The 6,385-nt window shown below is 36.0% G+C and overlaps 1 long non-coding RNA gene across 1 annotated transcript; it reads left to right on the top strand.

Annotated features, from left to right (window-relative positions):
- Positions 1–690: 690 nt before the first annotated feature.
- On the top strand, positions 691–1,385 carry LOC126877205 (uncharacterized). The gene is made up of 3 exons (XR_007694825.1): positions 691–803; positions 1,016–1,111; positions 1,188–1,385. It is a non-coding gene; the product is annotated as an uncharacterized LOC126877205 (long non-coding RNA).
- The last annotated feature ends 5,000 nt before the right edge of the window (positions 1,386–6,385 follow it).

The following is a 6,385-nucleotide window of genomic DNA, read 5'->3' as shown; positions in this document are numbered from 1 at the left end:
TCTGCATTTTTGACTATATGTAAGAGAAATTTCCATTCAGCCAAAGGTGTACTTACAGATTATAGATTCCTATACGACTCTCAGTAAAAATTTATCCGCACTCCAGATAGTTAAAACTTCTGTCGACCGTATTGATCCATCTGCACTCTTCGTATGACGTCAATATCTGTTCAGTGCTGCTGCGCAGGTTTCTTTGTGTTACGTCAATTCGTTTGTGACCGTTGCGCGAGTAATGGCGCTTTGCAATGGTGATTTGCAGGAAAACAGTGCAGGATGCTGTGATTCGTTTCTTGTGGTCGGAGGTTATGTTTGATGCCTATATTTATCAAAGATTTAATGCACATTATGGAGAAAGTGTTTTGTCACGAAGTGTGTTTGAATGGGCACAAAAGTTCAAAGAAGATCGCACGAGTGTTATGAAAAAACAGCTGGACGCCCGTCCACATCCACGATGACAACATTGAACGTGCTCATGAACTTATGCTCTATGGAATAGACGAGTGACACTGGATAATGTGGCAAATCATTTGCAAATCAGCCACGGCTCTGCTTATGCAATAGTGCACGACAGATTTGGATTTTAAAAAGTTTGTGCGAGATGGATGCCGAAAAAGCTGATGAAAAGGTGAAGACGACGATGCATTCGTGGTTCGCAGCTCAGCCCAAAACATTTTTTAATGAGAAAATATAAAGGTCCTTCGGCAAATGGACAAAGTGTATACAGAAATCGAGTGATTATGTCAAAAAATGATGTATGTCTTTTTTGACAATTGCTTAAAATAAATTCTACACCGACAGAGCGGGTAACTTTTTACTCACCCTCGTAAGACACTTAAATTTCCAATCTATTATGATGAATAAAAGAGCTTATACTATTAAATCTAATTGTATTTTGTTGCATGAGAGTACACGTGTATGTGATGTACATTACCTTTATATCCCCTTGAACGCTTCAATATTGCGCATATATACTATATTTTGTACAGCTTCTATAAAATTTCGTATGTTTGTTTAGGCTGTTAATCTAGAGGCTGGAGTACAAAGAAGTGGCACAATGATGTGGGCTGATGACATTTATAATTATCAAGGAATCACCCCTACATTCGCTCAGGTATATATCGTTGACTATAACGTATTTAACATATATGATTGTTAGAATATTAATAATTAATTTTTAATTCTATCAGAATTTTAATGAAACTGTCCCTTGGGAAGGAAGAACTGATACCTTGATATCACGGTTTGTACATCCTATATATACGACAAATTTTAGAACATTATATAACGAAGAACCAGATCGTCGTGGCCATGTGATGTGAATAAAAGGACTTGAATTTGATGATATTTTTATAATGTTAGATAACATAACTAAGTATCTTCACAGTAAGATAGGATGACATGGTTTACATGATCTTAATGTTGTTCACTCGAGTGATGATATTATAAGGAAAAGCGTAATATCACAGGTAGGATGATTCATAATTTAGAACTACTAACTCATGTATGTATTAAAAATTAAAGAAATATATTAAATTTTATAGGATATTTATGTTTAGTAACCAGTAATTCAGAGATTGGTATTCATGGTTACTATAACGAGGCTGTAGAAACGCACCCTTTCTTCTTTGCAAATGGTCCTGTATTTATGTCTAAGCCGAAACTGGAACCTCTGAATAATTTAGATTTATTCTTGTTATTTTCTAAAATACTTATCTACAGTATACCATAAGGAATGATACCGTATCGCACCTAATCAAGTGCCTTAAGAAACATCAACAGGATATCACAGTAATCCCTTATCGACTGATATGTAAGTAAAAGTTATCTGTCATTGTTATACACAATTATGTGTTAGTGTTATACACAGTTATTTATCATTTTCTATTAATTCAGTTGTAGCCACTACAATATCTATGACACTGGTAGTAATTATAAGAACAATAATGATGTTCTATAAGAGGAAATGATGATTAGGAACAAAAACTTACAGGTAAGTCAAAGTATATGTTATTTGCCATTTGAAAAGAAAGTTACTAACTTGGAATTTTTTGATAAATAATAATTGTGCAAAATATATTGGATTTCAAATTTGTCAAAAATTGATATTTAAGAAGCATTGTAATAATATAACATTAATATTTTGATTTTTCAGAAGATATCATGCGGTGGATGGATAATATGCAAAAAATATTAAGCAGTATATGAATTTTCGTATTGCGTAGAGATAACAAAATGAATTTTAAAAAATGTCGACACGGTAATAAGAAATAGCATCATGACAAAGAATATATAAAGACAGTTTCATTTTTTATAAATAAAAATTTGTTGTTCCAGATTTTGAAATACAGTGAAACGTTTAATTAGTATCTTAATATCTTTAAATAATTATTATTTTAGAATCAATTGTAATTGTATCATACGTACTTTTGAATTCGTGCAAGAACATATGTAATTTTGAAGTAGTTATTATTAGGAAACTGTTAGACGCGAACAGTATGCGAAAAGTTAGTATGCAGTGTAATAATTATCAATCAAAACACAAGAATTAAATTCTTGAGGAAAAAATTTCCGGAATTTCTTATTTACATGATTATAGAGAAATCCATAATAAAAAGGAGCTGCTTTCTAATACTTCGCTTCCTTGTAATGCCTACGTTAACAATAACGAGGTTCGACTTTTTGTTTTTAGAGGGATACTGGAAAATTTGAAAGTACATTACCATTGGGAAGAAAATCACGATATTGAAAACGATATTTGCAAGTAAATTTCCAAAAAATCTGTTTTCAAATTTTCGCTTTCTATTTCACATTAAAAGAAAGGGAGGGCTGCCTTCTTTTTCTGCAAGACAAAACAAACATTCTGAATCTCGTATCAATGAATGATGTCAATAAGTTATTTTTCTTTTCAGATTGAACAATATTCCAGATTTATTCATAATTTCATACTACGCGAAGAATAGACTTTCATAGGTATATAAAGGAAATATTAAGTATAGGAAAACTCTTTTTCGTTGTAGGTGACATATGCTTCACGGTTGAACACATGTATTTTTGAACACATATAAATGAAAAAGTACTCTTATGGAGAAAAAGAATTGATACCTTCGATTGACATTAGATAATGTATATAAACTTATGAACAATCACTATCACTATCAGTTTGTATTTTAGGTGCACACGCAGATTTGTTGGAGTTCTTATAAAATGTACTTCCTGTACGAACGTTTTATTCTTCCAAATTTTACGATACTATGTCTCATATGATAACTATATGGATTAAACGTAATATAAATGATCCGAAAATAGACTCGAACGACATTAATTGTCTTTCTATTTATACCAATATCGAAAATACAAGTAAAGCTGGAGCAATAGTATGCAAGAATGGACTATTTATTATTTTAAACCAAATCATAGCATATTCAGAATGCACAGTATTATCATGAAACGACGAGTTTTATGTTAATTCCGACCGATTACAATACCTTTCTTTCGTTTACAAGGAACGACGAGACTGGCAGTTGCGTGATTTCCAATGCAAAAGCCGCGATATCTGCACGATAACCTAACCTCAACCGATTTTGTTATACTATTCTTACGTGGACTTCGTTTGTACCACTTTCGTAACAAAAATAGAATACGTAGAACACAGCATTCCGTTATGCGATATTGTCGATTCCTAACATCCGAAAAATCAGAGATAATTTTTTCCCTACAGTTGTACATTTGTGTGAAAAATTACGAACGTAAAGTTGTTTGGTGCATGCACAGTCCTCCCCTCCGCTGCATTTGCGTGGACATGCTAGAAAGATTCACTTTTCCACGGTGAAACTGTATGTATTATAATTTCATTTTTACAAAGGTCGAACATCCTACTATGCATAAATTTAATATTAATATAAGCAGGTTTCGTGTTAAGTATTACATCTGACGTATAAGCACACGTGTGTACGAGCCTTGGTTTTAAATGTCTTATAGTAGACACCGAAAAGATTATTCAGTTGGATATCTGACTCAACATCAATATTTTACTAGGAGATAACATGTTAAGAACACGTTGGTGGATGGCATGGGAGATGATGAATGAAGACATACTTCTGTGAGATACATAAAATAGTAGTCAGAACGTATTTTGGCGCTTGGGGACAGCAACAGCTTTTTTTTTGTTTTTATTTATTTGTTGAAATTACAATCAATTCTCGCGTTGAGAATTTTCAGTAATTTTTCCGGCGTGGCGCAGTGACATGGCTGTTTATTTACAATAAGTTAATACTTATTATAGATAGGTATAATTTATAAGTATTATAAGTAAGTGCATATGCTTAATTTGGATAATTAAATGAATCTAACGTTTAGGTCTAGCGAGTAGTGCCTCTTCAGCCTGCGAATCTGGTCCGTCGTATCGAGTAGTCCAGTGATTAGGGGGTTTCGGTGTTTCTTGACTCTTTTGCTATATCTGTCGCTATATTTTGCTATTTCCTCTTTGACTGTAGGTATCTTGAGGTCGCGATGGATGGTTTCGTTGGTAACATACCAAGGTGCGTCTATTAAGGCTCTTAGCGCTTTCGATTGGAATCGTTGTAGTATTTCGATGTTGGAGTTACTTGGACAGCAACAGCTGGTGATACTGTCATACACCTCCATTTATAAACTTTCGAAAATCGATGTGACCTTCAAACTTTAGTGTATTCTGTTTCACAGCACAAAATGTTTCCGAAACGTAAGTTTATTGTTACAATAAACTTGACTAGTGGCTCTGAAATACTATCCTTGAAAAAACAATGGGGAAATTGGAGCAAAAAAAAAGAAGGAAATAAACAAAGACCTTGTTGGTTCGTAAAAATAAAATATGCTACAGGAAAAATTTTTTCCAACGGATTGAGATGCGACAAGCTTTAAAAGCTATGACGCGAATCGAGCGTTTGTCTACAAGAGCGCATTTTCGGTGGATATATATGTCGGAATGACATTGGGGATAGGGTTGTCGGTGTTTGAGGAGTCTTCATTGAAGGTAGCCATCGTTGCGGTGTAACGAAGATACGATTTATTGACACAGGTATGAATAACACAGGTTTTGACAATCTACCACGGCGGTGAGACGTCCGCGACACTAGTGACAGTGGTCTCCGGTTCAATAACGAATCCGCGGCCAACGGGATGACAGATGGGCGTTCTCGCTGAATCTAAGTCTGACTCGTAAAAATAATTGCTGAGCGTAAAGACGTTACTCTTTGGTCGACGGGAGCGCGTAAAAGAATGCCCGTCCCGTCCCGACGATGTCACAGAGGAAAACTATAATGGGGTGTGTCTAAGGACACGAGATCATCGGATTCGTCGAGGAAAGCCTTCGTTTAGGAAGTAAGGGAAATTGACGTTGCTGCTAATTGGTCAATCTCCATATCGGTGGTTAGAAAAAGATGTTAGCCGCCCTCGAGGGAAAGTTGCTAGTGGGAGACGCCGCTCGTTGAAAAATATGTCTCCCCTATCTTCCCGTAGTTGGGACAAAGACTGTTTGTCTGTTTGAAGGACTTTAGTTAACTAAACCTTAAGATTTATAACGGGCCCTCCAGCTAGCCGAACATGTACTGCGGAGACGCATCGACATCTGGCAATCATCTTACTCGAAGAATAGGGTCTGCGTGTGGCGAGCCACGGGACAGAAACCGTTGGAATGTTTACTGTCGCGTGTCGCCACGAATATTTCTTTTAAGGAGAGCTATAGAATTACTCCATACCTTTGTTAGGCAAAGCGTTTATCCCTTGACCGCGGCTACGTTGGGCGACAGACTGTCACCTCGAGCCAAAGCTCACCGTCACTAATCTAGAACAATTACAATCGGATTGAATAACTACAATTGTTCAATTACAGCTATAGTAGACTCTAGGTTAGAATGTTGCGGGATTATCTAAAATTCCAAAGGCTCCGGTGTTCTTTCATCTCCGACATATAATTATATAATGACTCATTGAAAACCAGCTTTCATTTTTTGTTGATAGTATGGTAAGAAAATGTGAAGTTCGAACGCTTGTAACGATTGCCTGAGTTGCGTCATCCTTGGTTTTAGGAAAAGATAGGGAAGTCACTGAAGGGTGTCGCGGCTTCGATGTCTTTCGTAGCTGCGACGCGGAGGCCTCTCGGTTGTTCTTTGAATAATCGTCAACGTGGACGAACGTCAAAGCGAAACCACGCGAATTCGGCATTTCCGATAATACGGAACTCTGTAAACGCGACTGCGTTGAATTCGTTCGATTAATTCCTAGCAGTATCTATAAACAGTGAACTTAAGGCCCCATACACAACTGCATACGCTAGGTTGTAAGAAATAATAGCTATATAAGTATGTAGCGGCGCATGAGTTAGAGAACGATGCAAATCGAGAGCGAC

This window comes from Bombus huntii, unplaced genomic scaffold (assembly GCF_024542735.1).
Source record: "Bombus huntii isolate Logan2020A unplaced genomic scaffold, iyBomHunt1.1 ctg00000132.1, whole genome shotgun sequence".
Classification (NCBI taxonomy): Eukaryota; Metazoa; Arthropoda; class Insecta; order Hymenoptera; family Apidae; genus Bombus; species Bombus huntii.
Note: the sequence above shows the minus strand (reverse complement) of the source record. Positions and strands in the feature narration are given on the sequence as shown.